The sequence below is a fragment of the Phascolarctos cinereus genome, unplaced genomic scaffold (assembly GCF_003287225.1).
Source record: "Phascolarctos cinereus isolate Bilbo 61053 unplaced genomic scaffold, phaCin_HiC Scaffold_5;HRSCAF=322, whole genome shotgun sequence".
Classification (NCBI taxonomy): domain Eukaryota; kingdom Metazoa; phylum Chordata; class Mammalia; order Diprotodontia; family Phascolarctidae; genus Phascolarctos; species Phascolarctos cinereus.
The window spans coordinates 344,847,158-344,864,640 of NW_027555958.1; the positions used below are offsets into that span (position 1 = coordinate 344,847,158).

General features: G+C 36.5%; 1 protein-coding gene across 4 annotated transcripts in view; it reads right to left on the minus strand.

Annotated features, from left to right (window-relative positions):
- The window catches only part of RGS7 (regulator of G protein signaling 7), a 668,840-nt gene that overhangs the window by 513,029 nt on the left and 138,328 nt on the right, over positions 1-17,483 (minus strand). The gene's annotated exons all lie outside the window — the stretch shown is intronic.

A 17,483-nucleotide genomic window follows, 5' to 3' on the forward strand; every position in this document is an offset into this window, starting at 1 on the left:
GGTAATATGACACAGCACATCTTCATAGTTACACAATTGTCTTTATTCAGTAGGCAGTTGTGAGCAAGTAGCAGAATGACATGGTTACTTGAGAATGAGGGCAGAATATATAAAACTTGGTAAATTACTGGGTATATGAAATAAAGGAAAGGAGGAGTAAAAAATGGATATAAGGTTACAGAAGCATGCAAGTTGGGGAAATGAAGTACCATTGACAGGGACAAAGAATGAAGGAAGAGCAGGAAGTAGGAAAAAAAAATGGTAAGTACAGGTTTAAACATCTTAAACTTGAAGTGCTACTGAAAATCCAGGTAAAAATGCCAGGAAGATAGTTAGAAATACCAGTCTGGAACTTAGGATAGAGATAGAGAATTGGGAGTCAGCCACATAGCACCAAGGGGAAGTACAGTCTTGTGGAAGAGTAGTGAACTAACCTTGAGCCAGGAAGGCCAAGATTCCAGTCCTCTCTGATGACCTATACTGTCTGTGTGACTCTAGGCAAGTCATTTAATCTCTCAGGACTCCAGGCAGTTCTCTAAGAGTTTAGGTTGCAGGGAAAGTGCTGTGGTAGAGGGAATTTCCTATTCTAAGAGTTCGGTATACCAAGAAGTCCAGTTCCTTTTCTATCTCAAAGTAGGAATGATAGTTGAAGCCATAGGAGTGGATGAGATAACTACAGAAAAGTGTTTAATGAGAAAGAGAGAAGATTACCTTTACTTCCAGGAAAGGTTGGTTAAAGAAGGGTTAAAGGGTTGGTTAAAGAAGTAGGGGAAAATAATCTGAGGAGGGTAGTGTTATAAAAGCCAATGGAGTAGAGATTTTGAAAAAGGAGGAAGTGGTCAAATGTGACAAATGTCACTGAAGAATCAAGAAGAATGAGGATGCAGCAAGAAAGATAAGAAGGCAACCTTTTTAAGACAGCAATTTCACAACTCCCCCTGTGATAAGTTTGCAAAGGATTATTATCCCTGTTTTGAAGTTGAGGAAACCAAAGTTTGGAGAGTCTCAATGTTGCCTAGTAAGTAAAAGAATTAGGACTTAAACTTAGATCTCATTATTATTATTTAGAGTCAGCTAGGTGACACAGTGGATAGAATGCTAGGTCTGGAGTCAGGAAGATTTAAGATCAAATCTGGCCTCATGCCTTACTAGCTGTTTCCTTGAGTAAGTGGCTTAACTTCTATTTGCCTCAATTTCCCCAACTGTAAGATGAGGATAATAGTACCCACTTCATCAAATGATATAATATTTGTAAAAAGCCTTAGAATAGTGCCTGGCATGTAATAAGTGTATGCAAATACTAGCTATTAATAGCTATATTAATAATGGTTATTATTAATAGATACAAATAATAATTCTTATTGGCTATTAACGATTGTCAGTAATGGTAATGATTACTGTTATCAATTGATAATAGATTGTTATAGCTATTATGTTCATGTAATAGCTATTATTAACATGGCTAATAATAACAACTAGCATTTATATACCAGTATACAAAGTACTTTATAGGTATTTTCTTATTTGATTTTCACAAGAACCCTGGAAGGCAGATGCTATTATTATCCTCATGTTACACCAACCACAAATGTCACTTTCACAATTGACTTCCTTCCATTGCAGTGGGTTTCACTTTTATAATTCCACTGACTATGATAGCTTTTTTCCCCCACAAGCATCAGACATCAGCTACTTATTAAGATGGGTCTGATCCTCACGACAATAAATGTGTTTGTTTGTTTGTTTCACTTTTCCCATATGCCAATGGAGAAATCTTGCCAGAGCTAACCTTTAGGCAAAAGGCATGTGCCTTCCCATTGTAGCTTCGCTTTTGAACACATTGGGGCACAATGTTATTTATCTAATAAAATGTCTCCAAGAACAAGAGTTCATTGATACATAATGTCTTATTTATAAGCATGTCTTGGGCTTCAGATGCTGCAGTTTTATTGCTGACAGTAAACCTTAGTCGTGGCTGCAAAGCATTTGAAATGCCTCCTCTAATCATTACTTTCTGTTCATTGCATACAAATTGCAGTTAATTCTGAAGCTAAATTAACCTTTTCAAGTCAACTGGCACTGGGTCTATGAATTCATTTAAATTGTGTGTATGTGTGTGTTTGTGTGTGTGTGTGTGTTCAACAGCCAATTCAACAAACATTAGGTACATAATATGGATAATATGTACCTAATAAAATGTACCTACTTTTCTCCCAAAGTATTTGAAAGTGAGAACTTTTGTGTGCACAAAGACCTTACGGAGCCTTGATTTTTAAGGGATCATCTAAAAAATCATCCTAATTGAAACCTATATTGCCCCATATTGTTTGAAGATTATGAACTACACTAAATTTGAGAAAAGGAACAGGTATCAAGAGAGTTGTTTGTTTGTTTTTAAGGAACAATGTCCATTTAAGCAAATATGTATACTTGTAGGGAATGAGTCAACTGTCATTAGTTAAAGCACCAAATCCTATTTGTGTTTTCATTCTTAATTCTGTTGATCACTGACCTACATTAACTTCTACATGGAAATCTATCAGCTGGGGTGTGGGGAGGGAACTACTTGACATCAAATAAATAAAGAAGAATATAGGTGGAGGCATATGGGTAAGAAAGAACTAGAGTCAATCCCTTCCTACCCCTATTCTGGATATAAAAGTATGAAATTATCTTCACACTGATTCCCAAGAAGTAACCTGAACTCTTTCATAGTATGCTTCTACTTCATTGGCTAAACTCTCTTACCTGAGCAGAGAATTAAAAATATCTATAATCATGTTTCCACTCCCCCTCCACTAACGGTTCTACTCTGACATATCAATATAGCATGAACATCACTTTGGGTTCACAAATGCTATGCCATGAGGCCACAAGTTCTGGAAGGATCTACGAAGCTAGAAAGGCTTTGAGTTTAATGTATATCTGTTGATTGAGGATCAGCTCAGCTAAATTCAGAAAGGCTCACCACCATGTTGGCCACGGGGAGATGATATTTTTTAAGAAATTGTTATTATTTTAGCTATATATAGCAACTCTCAGGATTATCTATCAAGTAAAGAAGGGCTTATGACCTGTGAGGGTGGGGAGAACGCCCACAATGATACAATGCCAGCTCTTGGAAGTATAACTGCAGCATATTAAAGAAAAACAGCCCAGACTCAAGGCCCACCCCATGGACAACTGCCTTAAGTTACTATGCTAGATTCCCTAGACTGTTTCTTCAAAGACAAATTGTCAATAATTAGGACTCCATGAGACCTCCAGAACTTTGTGCTTCTCGTGATTGGCATCAATTCTTTATATTCGAATTAAACATCTGGTAAGTGTGTCTCATTGCTTCCTTTTTTGAAATGTATTTTCTTCAAAAGAGAACCATTTCAAATTAGGTAATTAGAAATGTCTTCAAGTAAATTTCTACTTCATAGCTTCTATTATGGAACAAATTTAATTTTTACTCCGCTCATCAACAAACTTTTTTTTTTTTTTGTAAGGGCCATTTTGGAAAAGGGAAGTGTAAAAAATATTTTTATTAGCACACATACATGCTGCCCTAACCTTTATCCTGGTGAAAAGAGACCACTCTTGATCTAAATAGAATCTTCCAAGATGACCTATTTGGAAGGAGATGATTTCTGACATGTTGCCATATACATTGTATATGTGTGCATGCATTACAGAAAGAATAACATGTTCAACCACTTAAAGCTTTGAATAAGTCAGCTGAATGTTTCCAGAAAATAGAGTCTAATGAAAATGAACTTCAGAGAGAAAAGGCAAACAGATGCTCTAATTTGGCCAAGGTAATAGTCTCCATTTTTGATGAACTTTACAGGATAGGCAAATGCTCTGTGGAAAATCTCCACCATGCTCTAAGATGAGCGGTAAATTTACCTTCAAACAAATTGTTCAATGCTACAGGGTGCTTTGTTAAACAATATACTTAATGTAAGCTTTTAATACATTTGTCAAAAATCATGATTCAGAAAGATACTGATAGATAAAGTTGTCAGTTTTGCTTACCTTTTTTTTCTTTTTTTTTTTTTTATCAAGGGAAAGCCCATTGGGTTAGGGGAGAGGGTGAAAGGTATATTTAGAAATGACTGTGATGCAAAAAACAGAAAACATCAATATCTATTTAAAACATTAAAATTAAAAATTTAATTTAATTAAAAATAAAATTATTTTAAGAGGTTAGAATAAGGGGTTGAAGCTATGACATTAAATGCAGTAAGGATATATGTGAAGTCCCAAACTTAAATTTAAAAAAAATTGGTATGATAATTATAAATGAGAGTGACCTGGCTAACCCATAAGTATATGGGTATTTTAGCGGTCTGCAAGCACACTCTGCAAGCCACCAAACGATGTGGTAGTCAAAAAGAGCTAAAGTGATCCTGCAGGAGACCATAAAGCTCCTTGAGGACAGGGACTGATTTCATTTTTTTCTCTGCATCCTCATCATCTAGCACTTTGTAGGTAGTTATTAAATACTTGTTGAAGGTGAGTGGAATTCAATTGAATTAGGTTACTTTAATGAAACATAGTTTCCAAAACAGAGAGGTGACAGTCCTTTACTATTCTTCCCTAAATAAACCATATGTGGAGTAGTGTGTTTATTTTTCGGCATCACATTTTAAAAGGCCATTGACAAAAGGCAAATGAAGAGAGTGACAAAAATAATAAAATTATAGGAAATTATATCATATGTGAAGTGACTGAATGAACTATCTGGATGTATCTGGAAAATGTAAGATATTACTATTTTCCACTTTGGTTTTTTTAACTGATAAATTATATTTTCATATTTCATCCACACTACAATAATTAATTCACCTTCCCAACAACACACATACACCCAAGTACCATCTCCCTAACACATCGAAATTGCAATAGAGTAATTCTGATTGCTCTACTTAGCTTGGATATAGGGATATGCCAAGTATCTTATCATAAAGAAAGGAAATTTGTGAAACTTTAAATCTAAAATTTGGATGAGAATTTGGTAATGATGATAGCCCATATTAACAAACTAATTTAAGGCTAACCAAACACTTTAAATTAAGTTTTTCACTATAAGCCTAAGAAGTACATAGTATTTTAAGCATACATAATAGTAAGTGCTATTATCATTCCCATTTTATAGATAAAGAAACTGACGCTGAGAAAGAGTATGTGGTTTACCCAGAAGCACGGGAGTAAAGAGTGTCTGAGAGGGATTTTGAATTCAGGCCTTTCTGACTCTAAAGCCAGCCCTCAGTCTGCTATGCCACACTATATCTAGAAGCAATAAATATGGGGTGAAAATAAATTTGGGAGGGATACTAATGACATGTAATCTTAGCATCTACCCAAAACAGGAGTTCACTGAACCTATAATTTGATAGATATAATAAGTTTTAGGAAGGGCATGAATCATCAAGTCACTCAACTTGCCTGGGACTCAGTTTCTTCATCCATAAAATAAGGTTTTGACTAAATGGCCTCGGAGGTCCCTAACAGCTCTAAATATATAATCTGGTGAACAGATAACCTTTAAGACCCCTTCTAGCTCTGAATCTATGATTCTATGATCTTGTGACCATCCACTTCCTTTGTGAATAGCCAAAGAGTGGAAAAAATATTTTACATGTATATAACACTTTAGATTATAAATAGCATTTTCTCACATACTGGGACTTTATATCTTCATAATAGCCCTGTAAGGTAGGCAGGGCAGATATCATCATCATTTTAAAAATGAAGCAGCTAAGGTTCAGACAGATTAAAAGATTCACTTAAGGACACATAGGTAAGTATATGGAAAAGGCAGAATTGGAATGTAGGCCAAGACTGCTTCTACCACATGACATTGTCTTACTTGAATCACAGACTAATTCATGGAATTTAACACTTTATTAAAAAATCAAAGAATCATTTCCTAGAATTGGAAAGAACTACGTGATAGAAGCAATAACCTAGCCCCTGCACCCATGCAAGTTACGCTCATTTTTCCTTAAAAGGTATTGAAATCAGTCTTGAGTTCTGGTTGGCTCAGAGGATTAAAGATTTAGATTGCTGTCATCACTTCCTTATGATAGGAGTACAAAACAACCATTGCGAATGCCATGAGTTTTTAGACAATGCTTTTTTGATGGATCACAATCGGCAATTCAGGCAAGGGAACTTCACTCAGCTGAATCAATTTGAGGTGTCCTTGATGCTGATTCATGTTGAATATCCTTCTGACATTGGTAAGTACATCTTTTTTTTTATTAAATGTTTTGAAAGACATGACTCATTTTGTTTGAATATCAAACCTAAACTACCAAAGGACTGGCCTGAGTCAAACCCAACCCAGAATGGAGATTATCTGTTTTAGCCCTCTATCTTTAGACAGATAAGGTATTACATACCAACATCATTTATGACTTGGGTTCTGGAAACCCTGACCCTGGACAAAAAGATGCCAAGGAAATAAATCTGCTGTGGGGAAACATGAGAAGATAAGAGAATACTTTTCTTCTATTGCTGAAACCAACTGGCTCAGAATGGGAGCAGTGGAGAAAAAGAAGGGTGAAGGACTAGCATCTCTGACCTGCCTATGGCCTGATTCCTCCTCTATTACTTACACTTGCATAACTCATTATGTTCCAATGTGCTCTTGCAGGATTTTCAAGACAGGGAAATGATCTTATGTTTCTTGCTTAGTGATTTATTTTATCATAGCATATCCTGACACTTCTTATAGATGTTTTCCTCTTCCATGCTAGGAAGGACACATTTCAGATATCTTCCCAGATGCTGTTCCCAGCCTAATAAGCCAGAGTTGCAAGCCCTTAATAGTTTATAGATATAGCACCGAGATGCAGTGCCTTTCAGACCTTCAGGTGTCAGTTTGCTTGCTGGGTTGTTTTCCCTTCCTCTAGGTTGCTGCTACATGTTGAGGTTTCCACACAGAGAGTATAAAATAGTGAACTCGCATATCTCTTGGCTATAGTTTGAGAAATAGGTGGTCATGGTGTTCTTTGCAAGACGTTTACCTCTATATAAATCTTGGATTCTACTTTAAGTAAATGCACTTATTCTGCACTGCTATGGTGTCAGGTGGTGGAGTGGTTAAAGTGCCAGGCCTAGAGTCAGCAAGACTCTTCTTCTTAAGATCAAATCTGACCTCAGACATGTTTTAACTTTGTGATGCTGGGCAAGTCACTTAGCTCTGATTGCCTCCATTTCCTCAACTATAAAATGAGCTGGAAAAGGAAATGGCAGTATCTTTGCAAAGGAAAGCTTGAAAGGGCATCAAAAAGAGTCAGACACCACTGAAAAAGACAACAAGAAGAAACAAAATAGTGTCTTGCAATGAATTCTATCTCATTGGGGAACTTTGAAGAAAAAAATGCAGGTTAGTGAGCAGTGGTTGAATTGAAAATTAATTCAGAATACAGGAATCTGAATGAGGCAATGAGTTGCTACATATAATTAAGAGCTTTTCCCTCTAATACATAGATAATTGCCTCATATTTTAAGTTTGCTTTCTATACACAGACATAAACATTCAAAGTCTACCATCTGCAAGGCTGATACTGGGGATACAAAGTGGGAAAACAGCATGACTTCTGTCCTCAAGGAGTTCACAATCTGATAGAAAGAAATGGAACAAATAATCTTCATACAAGTTAGAATGAGTAAGTGTCTAACATGTATCTAAGATAGAAGGATGAGCCAGTCAGAGAAAGAGGGATAAGCTCCTGGTTTCAGTATTAATACCCCACATGCTTTACCAAGCCCTCAAACTTTATCTGCAAAATGAAGGTAATAACAACACCTACCATCTTAGCTACATTTCAAAAATGAATGGGACACTGGCAATGAAAGCTCCTCTGAAATTGGTGTTGTTGACAGTTGAAGGATTATTAAATTCTCATCAGACTTGTCTTTGCATGAAATATTTGGCACTTTAAGTTTTATGTTGTTTGAGAGGATGACAGCATGAATCCATTCTTGAACTAAATTATTTCTGACTTGTTATACATGGATGTCAAAAGGGATGGCAGTCCAGCTTGAGTAGAAGATAAACAGGAGCTCCATGCTGACATTCCAAAGGTGGTTTCTATATTGTTAGCTCTGTTGTGATATCAGTGAGCAAAGAGGACAATTTAGCACTATAAGAGTAAAGGAAAGCTGATCTACTAGAATTAAACATTTGGGACTGTCACATGGGAGCCAATGTTGGCAAACTAGTTGAAAGCTAGGCCTTGAGCCAGCAATGGAAAGGTTGTGTCAGATGGGGAGGTGATTTGTTCAGTTACTATATGTGAGGGCAGACAGATGGTTATCAAACCAGCAAGAATGGAGGTGATGACATACCACATGCCTCTAAATCTCCTAACATGCTTAATTTTAAAAGAAGGGTTGGTATGAGCATGGATAAGGGCATGCTCTAAAAGAGAGAGAAGAAATTAGAGCTTGTTAGACTAACAGCATCAGTTTTTACAGTTTAAGAACCAAAGGGCAGAGCGGTGACATGAGTTTCTTAGGGAGATACAGATGGTTATGGTCACATTGTTTCATTTTTGTCTCTGTATCCCTGGAGCCTAGCATAGGATCTGGCTCTAAATAGTGAAAAATAAATGTTCATTGAACTATTGAATTACTGAGAGAGACTGGATTAGAACCCAGTTCTTCTGACTCACTGTCTGGTTGTCTTTTCACCACACCTAACAGTCAAAGTAAAAAATATATGAATAAATAAATAAGTAAAAATAAAATGCAAGTTTGCCTATATATAATAGCTACTTGATAAATTCCTTGTTTTTATTCATTTGTTCATTAATTTATTCATTCACTCAGCTCAAGATGTATTCAACTGACAGTGTTTGGAAACATTAGGACTACCTTTTTAGTTGAACTGAAAATATTAAGAAAGGCACATTAGTATTTAAGTTTCTTAGGAAACAAAGACCTCCACTAATATCCCCCCACCCCCTTCCCCAATTTCTATTAGGTATATTAGGTATCTTTCTTTTATGAAAATGTGTAAAAGTCAAGAATGAAAGTTAAGACCCAGAAAAATGGGGTAAGGATGGTAACAAAAGTTAGAATGAAAAATGCACCCCTCTAGTTAAGATCCTGGGCTTCTCCCATCCCCAAAAGTTATTACAGTAATACCTCATCTAAGGTCAGCCTTGCCACCCTTCTCTATATCCTAAAAGGATTATGATATTGACCAGAAGGAGGAGGCTCTATGTTACTTCAATTACCAGTTGAGAATGGAGAACCCTTAAGGGGAGTGGTTTTAGGAACTTACCTAGAGAAGTAACTATTATTCTGGATTAATAAAGCAAAATATTAATTTTTACCTCTTCCTGAGTTGTGTAATTGCTTTTGATCATAGTGAAAATTTCCTCATTCAAGATTCCTATAAATGGTACTTCAAAACGTTTTGTGTTATAAAGAGACTTCCAGGGGGATAAGTGGACTGTCAGTTTGGACATTTCTCTCAAGCAGATCAGGACTTGAAATTAGAATAATGAGAAATTAATAAAAACTTGTTTCTGACAGAATTGTGCCTATAAGGCAGAGTACAGTATCAATATTGTTTATTCTCCCCTTGGACAAGTGCTTTATGAATTACAAAGTAATTTCCTCACAACAATCCCATGAAGTCACGAGAACAAAAATAATAATAGCTAGAGTAGAATTCTCTCAATCCTTTGGTAAAGGCATGTCCATGGTAGGGGAGAGGTGGAATCTGACGATTGTGGGTCAAAGATATGAGTCCAGACTGAAAGTAAAGATATTTATTAACATGCTAAGGAATCTATTTTCATTGATGGCAAATTCAGATTTGGTTTTTATGACCTTTCAGGCCCATTTAGAGAACACAGCCAATGAGCAGTATTTCATGGCATCTCAGGACAGAAGAGTAAAGCATTTCACAGGACAGAAGGTGCAGAGAAAAAGGAGGATCAGTGAAGGGAGAAAAGGGGAGTATTTGGAAAACAATGGCAGGACTTAGCAATAGAATAAGAACATATTCCTGGTTCAAAGGCAGTAGACCAGGAGAAGAGACCAAATAATTTTGTAACTGTGAATGAAATCCTTTTAAAGAAAACAACAGAGTTCTGAGTAGTTGTTACAACAGTTGGATGAGGCCATTTGCTTTAGTATGTCCTTGCACAGGGAATGGGATAATATTTTCTAATATTAGACCATTAGATGGTTGGGGGTTTCTACATTGTTAGTCCATCCAGATGTCATGAGATGATTGTGGCTCCTATTTTGTCCCCACGTTAGCATTTATATAGCACTTTAATATTTGCTTTATAGGCATTAATCCATTCTATCTTCACAACAGCCCTATGAAGTAGATATTATTGTTAGTCTCATTTTACAGATGAAGAAATTGAGCATCAGGAAGGTTAAGTGATTTTTCCAGGTTCATACAGCTCAGGCATACGGCAAGTATCTGAGGCAGGATTTGAATTCTGGTCTTTCTGCTTTCTAGTCCATCATTCTACCTACTATATCACTTTGCTTTTCTTAATATTATTAACAAGTGTTATTATCTCATGCTTTGAATAGCATGGTAATGATAAATAAAATTTATCATTTTTAAAAAGTTGTGCTTTCTTCAACCCTCTTCAAATGCAGACACTCATTAAACTAAATACCTCTCCCACCTTCCCTTGCTCAGTGATCATTTATGGGACAAAGGCCTAAAGGAAGGTTTTCCTTCCATATCTATGGCCTTCCCATAGTTTAAAAAAAAAAGTAGATTGCTTACATACAACACTAAAATAAACAGTATATGTATGTTTACTGGAGTTTGCTTTTAATTTTCACAAAAAGGGATCAAGGCTCACATTTGGCTCACTCTTGCCATCTCTCTTCAAGCATTGTGACTTACACATTTGGTTTTTATACCAGACCTGTGATCTTATTGGTATAAAGAACTCCCAATAAGAAAACTGCCACTTTTTTTTTTAAGGCACTTGGGGTTAAGTGACTTGCCCAGGGTCACACAGCTAGTAAGCGTCAAGTGTTCGGTCTGAGGCCGAATTTGAACTCAGGTCCTCCTGACTCCGGGGCCAGTGCTCTATCCACTGCGCCACCTAGCTGATCCGATTGGCTACTTATAGTCTTAGAAACATGCTTGCAGTATTAAGAGGTCGTATGACTTGTGCTTGCAGTATTAAGAGGTTAAGGGACTCACCTAGAGGCATACATTCAGGGTATACAGCAGAGGGATTTCCTAACTGCTTGGTCAGCTCTCTATTCATTAAGTCTCTCTGTCTTTCCAGTACAAGAGAAATTGCATAAGATTATGGACTGCATAATTTTCATCATTGAATCCCCAGGGTCTAGATAAAAGGGTGGGGAACCAATGGCCTCAAGGCCACATGTGCCCTTCTAGGTCCTTGGGTATGGTCTTTTGACTGAGTCCAAGTTTTACAGAACAAATTCTTCAATTAAAGGGATTTGTTCTGTGAAGTTTGGATTCAAAGGACCGCATTTGAGGACCTAGAGAGCCACATGTGGCCTCCAGGCCACAGGTTCCCCACCCCACGCCATTGGTAGAACAATGTCCTGCCCAGATTAGGCATTTAATAACAGTCTGTTTAGTTTTCATTCATTTATTTAATTCAATATGTTCAATTAATAGAATGCCTTATTAATAATAAAATGTTACTTCCATTATCCTATGATCAAGATAGTGTTGTTATTGTTGTTATTCAGTTGTTTTAAGTCATGTCTGAATTTATGATCCCATTTGGGGTGTTCTTGGCTAAGATAACGGAGGGGCCTGCCATTTCTTTCTCTGGCACATTTTATAGATTAGAAACTGAGGCAAACAGGGTTAAGTGACTTGCCCAGGGTCACATAGATAGTAAGTGTCTGAGGCTGAATTTGAACTCAAGTTTTCCTGACTCCAGGCCTGGTGCTCTATCCACTGTGCCACCTCACTGCCTGATCAGGGTAGTACGAGTCTGATTACACCTATTTTAGAGTTAAGGAAATTGAGGCTCAAAAAAAGTTAAGCAACCTGTCAATGCTCATACAACTAACTAATTGGGTGTCAGATTTGGGATTTGAACTCAGGTCTCCTAAATCCCAATTAAATGTTCTTTTCTCTTTACCAGATACCTCACTCTGTAAGTCGATGAAATTAGAAAGAAGTTGGCCCTCTCAATGAAGAAGGAAACTTCATGTTCTTCGGGTATAGATTCATCATGGCCTCCTGCCCATGAAGCAGCAGGTCCACATTTTAAAGAAACAACTTCAAAGCCAGATGCCACACTGCCACAGAATACCTCAAAGAATTACCTTAGGCAGCAGGCAACAGGAAACCTCCCTCAGGACTGAAATATCTAAATCTCTTCTCTGACCTTTGATTTCTTGGCAACCACAGGCTATCTCATAGCCAAGACTCCTCATGCACACAACTCTGCCTCATTTAGAGGTTAGCCATTTTCTGTATAACAGTCACTTGATGCCATCTATCTGTGGCCAGAAACTCACAGAAAACTCTACGGAACTTTCAGAGATAATTGAACTGTTCTAAATATTTGAAGAGGCATAAATGGGCTTGCACCAGAAATGGTTTAATAAAATATTTACAAGGCTATTTTCTAGTGATGCTCTTGGCTACTTCTCTCTTTTCCCCTCCTTCAGGATATATGATTTTTATCAGTTTATCACTAGTAACCAAGTGCAGCCAGTCACAGAAATTGACCTGCTACAGCAGGCAAAAATGAAGGAGTAACTTCTGGCAGGGAGAAAATCTGGGCAATTTCTCAAAAACTTTGGCATCATAAATATAGAGATTTTTATCCTAATAAGTAAAACCTGCCAATTGGGATGGGGAATGGAGAAGGATAAACTGGAAATAGGAATGAGTCTGATCATTTTGTTCTTTGTTTAGGCCACTGGCATTAATAATTTAAAAATGCATTTATGTGGGTCTCTAACAGAAGACAGAAATCTTCAGGAGCTCAGTGTTATAGGCTACTCAGGGACCAGTATTAAATCTGCAACCAGGGAAATCTTCACTTACCAGAATAAACAAAAACACAGCACAATCTACCTGGAATAGGTAGGGAATCATTGGATTCCGATTGACATAATATTCTAGGTAACTAAGTTATTATGTGTGTACATGTATATGTATATATGGTGTGTGTAGGTATGCCTATGTGCACACACACACACCATGAGTGGACAACCAATCATCATTATTATTAAGAGATTCTTAAATAATACTAATTATAATTATATTTATGTAGTGTTTCACAATTTATAGTATTTTCAAACACAGGATCTCATTTCACTCTGAAAGAATCAAGTAATATAGGTAATATGAGAACTATTATCCTCATTTCACAGATGAGAAAACTGGAACTCAAATTTGTCCATAGTGGCACAGCTGACTCCTGTACAACCTATAATCTCTAAGGTCCCTTTTAGCTCTAATATTTTATGATCCTATGATTCACGGTGCTTTCTCTAACCTCTTCATTCCCCACAGATTTAGAATTAAATTTCAGCTCTGTAACCAATTCACTTAGTGGTCATATACCTATTGGGGCATCCATTTCTTGGTCTGTAAAAGAGGGAAGATGACGTTGCTCCAATTTTGCTCACTCCCTCTCTCCCAAGGCTACTGTGCAACTTAATTAGATTCTGACTCTAAAGCACTATGAGTAAGTCTTTTAAGACAAGGGCTTTCTCTATTTTTAAAGATATTAACATACATTATGAACTTTTATCAGGGCTTGAAAGAGTACCATTAGTCTTGATCCGAACAACCTCTTGCTGTAGGGTCCAAGAAAGAAAGAGGTCATGTTTTGTGGCAAATATATTTTGACTTTTCTTATCCACCCTCAATAATGTTTAGCTCATATTGTAGCACCAGCAAATGAGTACACCAAAAATTATCATGGGCTCATGTTTCATTAAAAGAAAAATTAATATTTGATTGAGGAAAAAAGACATGACAGCAAACAAATTATTCAGGCTAAGGGAAAAAATAAAATGACACGCATACCAACTTCCTTGGATGCTTTCCAAGCATGTATTTGCCATTTTACTGAAAACTACAATATAGCTCTATTTAAAAGAAAACCATTGGACTGAGACACTAGAGCTTTGAATTCTTGTAAACTGAGTAACCTTGGGAAAGTCACTTAACTAGTGAAGACCTATATGTTTTTCTTTTATGAAACATGTTGGATTAGATCACCTCAAATGGAGGATGTCTCCAGCAGTTTTAATATTCTATGAAATGATGGGAGAAAAAGAAAAATGATTCTCTGTGATATGGAATATTAATTTATCATCCTATTGTACAATTAAGGTCACCAAATTAACATTTAATTTTCCTCTTTTCCAGAAAAAAGAAAGTTAAAATTGTAAGACTCAACAACAATAATAACAACAACAAACCATTCTTATTGCCTTCAGAGAACCTTCAGAATCCACCTATTCAATTGTTATTCAGTTGAGTGCTTATCAAATTGATTTATTATAGGTAGCAATAAAACTGTGAGGAAATTCAATAGATTCAAGTGTCCAGGCCTGGACAAATTACATCCTAGGGAACCACAAGAACTTGCAGATAAAATTGCTGAGTCACTGCTACTGATCTTTGAAAGAAATCATGAGGATTAAGTGAAAAAAGCTACAGCACTGGAAATGGGCAAATTTTCTACTGCTTTTCTCCAAAAGGTTGGGGGTGGGGGTGATAGATGAGAGAAGAGGGTCGACTGTCCAAGCCAGAAGTCACTGAGACTGACTTTGATTCTGGCAAAATTCTAAATTGAAAGAGATGCTTTGTGAGCACCTACAAAGGAAAGCAGTGATCTTTATGAACCATCGTAAGTTCATTAAGATAAAGACATGCCAGATCTACCTCAACACTATGGAAAAAACAATGCTTGGATTTCAGCAAGGCGTTTAACATAACTATAATAAAATCCTTGGGAACAACATAGAGAACTATAGGCTACATGATAGCATAGACAGATGGATTTTTGACACTGATGAACAACTAGAGCTAAAGAGTGCTTTGGTTAATGAACTTGGTGTTCATATGGAGGTAGAAATCTAATAGATATTGGCCCAAGGCTCTATTCTTTGCCATTTTCTTTTCAACCTGTTCATCATTCTTTAGGAAAGTGAATAATCAAATGCTATATGCCAGGCAATGTGGGATACAAATACCAAAAGAAATACAGTTGCCAACCTGCTACAGGCCTCTATCACCTCAAGTCTGGACCCTTGCAATGACTTCATGGCTGGTCTTCCTGATTGAAGCATCTCCCTATACCAGTCCATCCTCTACTCTGATGCCAAAGTGATCTCTCTAAAACAGTCTTTGATATTCTCTTTTCTCTAGATTTTTGTGACATTACCTACTCCTGGCTTTCTCCTACATGCCTTGTCACTCTGTTTCTGTATCCTTTACCGAATCTTCATCTCTATTATGCCTGCTAGCCATGGGAATCCCCTAGGACTCTGTTCTGGGCCCTTTTCTCTCTTTATACTATTTCATTTGGTTATCTCATCAGCTCCTATCTTTTAATTATCTCTATGCAGATGCTGTCAGATCTAGTCATCCACATCCAGAAAAAGGGAAAAGGACCTATTTGTACAAAAATATTTATAGCAGCTCTTTTTGTGGTGGCAAAGAACTGGAAGTCAAAGGGATGCCCATCCATTGGAGAATGGCTAAACAAGCTGTGGTATGTGATTGTAATGGAATATTACTGAGCAATGACAAGCAGGATGATTTCAGAAACCCTTGGGGCAAGACCCTGTGTTTGTCTTTCTTTGTGTACCAAGTGTTTAACACTGTGATGAGCATATAGTAAGTGCTTCAGAAATGCTTTCTGTGGTTGTCCCGCACTCAAGAAGCTCATATTCTGATAAGGGAAGAAAACATACATAGGAAAATGGTGGCCAAGGAAGGAACTTTTGATGTGAGATACATAGGGAGGGTTAATTATTATTCAGGGAAATACCAGAAGAAATATCTTTTAATTACTTTACTGATGTTCCCAGAGCAAGAAGTAGAAAATGGGAGGAGGGGGAAGACAGATTGCAAAACAGAACAAAACAAACTTGAGTGAACAGCTGGGTGTGATGTGAGAGTGAGGCATGATCTCTGGTGTAGCTAGATGTAGTAGGCTAAATGGGGCACAGGTAACTTACACTCAGTCGACAATCAACGCATAAAAAATCACTTCAGAGTAAACAAAAAAATACAAGCATTTTTATAGTGCTTTAAGGTTTGCAAAAACCTTTCATATATGCTATCTCATCCAATCTTCACAACAACCTAATAAGGTTGGTATTATTATCCTCATTTCTACAGATAAGGAAAGTGAGGCTAGGATAAATTCAGTAACTTGCTCAGGGCCTCATAGCTACTATTTGAGGCAGGATTTGAACCTAACTCTTACTGATAAGTCCAGCCTTTCTACTAGACAGGAAAATAAATATATATGTAAATAATTGAACAAACAGTAATTGCTCATGGCTCAGCTAAGTCAATATCACAAAAATGACAATACTCCATAAAATTAAATAATTTATTTGGTTTTATGGTGATCAAAATGCCAAATACCAAAATATTACATTATAGAGTAAAAAAAAATTTTAACTCATCTGAAGAAACAAAGAATCCATAATCTCAAGAGAAATAATGGAAAAAAAAATAGGAAGGAAGAGGTCCTGGTAGTACCAGATGTCAAACTCTATAAGAAAGCAGTAATTATCAAAACAATTTGAAACTATTAAAAAAAATAGGTCAAATACTGGATCATACTAGCTACAAAACCTACCCAAGCAAATAAATGTAGTAGTATCAAAAAGATTTTTCACAAAAAAAAATCCAATGCTGCTAAAATTATAAGATAAATAGTTACATAGGGAAAAATATTTGTAGCAAGCTATTTTTGAATAAGGGTCTCCTTTATAAAACATATAAGGAACTGATTCTAATCTACAAGACTAAGAACCATTCCCCAATTGATATATGGTCAAGGGATATAGATATTCAGTTCTTAGGGGACAAAACTCAAAACTATCTTAAGAAAAAATATTCTGGGGCAGCTAGGTGGTGCAGTGGATAGAGCACCAGCCTTGGATTCAGGAGGACCTGAGTTCAAATCCAGCCTCAGACACATAACACTTACTAGCTGTGTGACTCTGGGCAAGTCACTTAACCCCATTGCCTAGCCAAAAAAAAAAAAAAAGAAAAAGAAAAAGAAAAAATATTCCAAGTCAGCAGTAAAAAGAGAAATGCAAATTTAAAAAATTCTTAAGTTCCACCTCATACTCCTTCAGATTGGTAAAGTTGGCAAAAAAAAAAAAGGAAAATGATAGATATTGCAGGAAAACAGGCATATTAAATAACTATTGACATCTATGAATTGGTCTTGCCATTCTAAAAAGCAATTTGAAACATTCAAAGTCCTTTGCAACCTGGCCTCCTCTTA